Here is a 1741-nt window from a genome sequence, read left to right as displayed (position 1 = left end):
AAAGTCTTAAGCTGTTTTCGTCCAGCATGATGTCTTCTTCCTCTATGCATTGTATATTGTTGCATTCTTAATTCTTAATTTATGTAATTTTTTTTTCTCCTCAAATCACAGCCATAAGGAAGCCATCATCTCGGTTACTTCTTGTCCTTTGGGCCAAGATCAAGTATAGGAACCAGTTCCTCCAATTCTTTGAATAAGTGGGTTCTCAGGTATGTGCCCCAGAAATATTTATAGAGCACTTATTGTGTGGTTCAGACCTGTGATAGATAACTCCACAGGTGAATCAGAGACTATAACCAAAGTTTCTAGACACACCATGAAGGCATGTACAAAGTAGAGGGCATAATGTGCGCAGAAGCAGGACCAGGAAAGAGCAATGGGCCATGAAACTATGCAGCCTGTCCATTGCCTTGGACCCTGAAGAAGACAAAGATGGTAAGTGAGCATGTGTGCTAAGTGCAGCGAGATTCGCAGATACCAGTGTGGGACCTACAGTTGATCCCACAGGCTTTTATCAGAAAAATGACAAGTTAAACTTTGTGAGTGTTTCTTTGTTTTTTTTTCTTTTTTAATGTGTATGACTTTTTGCCTGCATGCATGCATGTGCACCACATATATGCCTAGTATCTGTGGTAGCCAGAAGAGGCCAGCATGGATCCCCTTTTGGAAGCAGTTATAGATAGTTGTGATCAGTCATCTGAGTGCTGGGAACTGGGCCTGGGGTTCTCTGCAAGAGCAACAAGTGTTATTAATCACCAATACCCCCATCATCATCTCTCTCCAGCTGAACATCATGTCTCATATGAATTATTTTGATGAAAGTGTGCAAGTCAGAGCAAGGACTGACAGTAAGGGCCTTGGACTGACTAATTAGCTGGTATCATTATAAACAAGCATTTGGGGGTTGGTAATTATTTAGTCTAAATGGGGAAACACATTTGATTTTAGTAAAAGTTCTACTAAAACTAGATTTAGTTAGATTTTCCTAACCCAAACAGAATCAATTGTCATTTTAAAAATTAGCAGGGGGGGGGGGGTTGGGGATTTGGCTCAGTGGTAGAGCGCTTGCCTAGGAAGCGCAAGGCCCTGGGTTCGGTCCCCAGCTCCGAAAAAAAGAAATTAAAAAAAAAAAAAAAAAAGAATGGCTACTCGTGCTTCCTGGGGGCACCCCACCCCGCGATCGGAGCGAGAGATGCGGCTCCCCATTTGGGGTTGGGGATTTAGCTCAGTGGTAGAGCGCTTGCCTAGGAAGCACAAGGCCCTGGGTTCGATCCCCAGCTCCGAAAAAAAGAACCAGGAAAAAAAAAAAAAAAAGAAAAGAAAAAAAAATTAGCAGAGGGGCTGGGGATTTAGCTCAGTGGTAGAGCGCTTACCTAGGAAGCACAAGGCCCTGGGTTCGGTCCCCAGCTCCGAAAAAAAAAGAACCAAAAAACAAAAAAAAAAAAAAAATTAGCAGAATAGATGCTGGGGAAATATAAAGGTGGTTGCCATACATGCATTAAGACCTGTGTTCGCTTCCCAGAACCCACATTAAAAAGTCAGCCATGGTGGTGCACACTTGTAATCCCAGTGCTGGGAAGGCAGACATAGGTGGACCCCTGGAACTCCTTGGGATTGGCCAGCTAGCCTAATCTAATCCATGAGCCCCATGCCAATAAGAGACCGTGCCTCACAAAACAAATGGCTGGCTATGGAGAAAAAGATATTCAGGGTTGACCTCTCACTTCTCTGTACACATTCA

The 1741-nt window shown here is 43.5% G+C and overlaps 1 non-coding gene across 1 annotated transcript; it reads left to right on the top strand.

The window, feature by feature from the left end:
* Window positions 1-1205: 1205 nt before the first annotated feature.
* Window positions 1206-1286, top strand: Trnap-agg32 (transfer RNA proline (anticodon AGG) 32). The gene has a single exon. It is a non-coding gene; the product is annotated as a tRNA-Pro (tRNA).
* The last annotated feature ends 455 nt before the right edge of the window (window positions 1287-1741 follow it).

Source organism: Rattus norvegicus, chromosome 15 (assembly GCF_036323735.1).
Source record: "Rattus norvegicus strain BN/NHsdMcwi chromosome 15, GRCr8, whole genome shotgun sequence".
Classification (NCBI taxonomy): domain Eukaryota; kingdom Metazoa; phylum Chordata; class Mammalia; order Rodentia; family Muridae; genus Rattus; species Rattus norvegicus.
The sequence above is the reverse complement of the archived record's forward strand: the minus strand, read 5'-3'. Positions and strand labels throughout refer to the sequence as shown.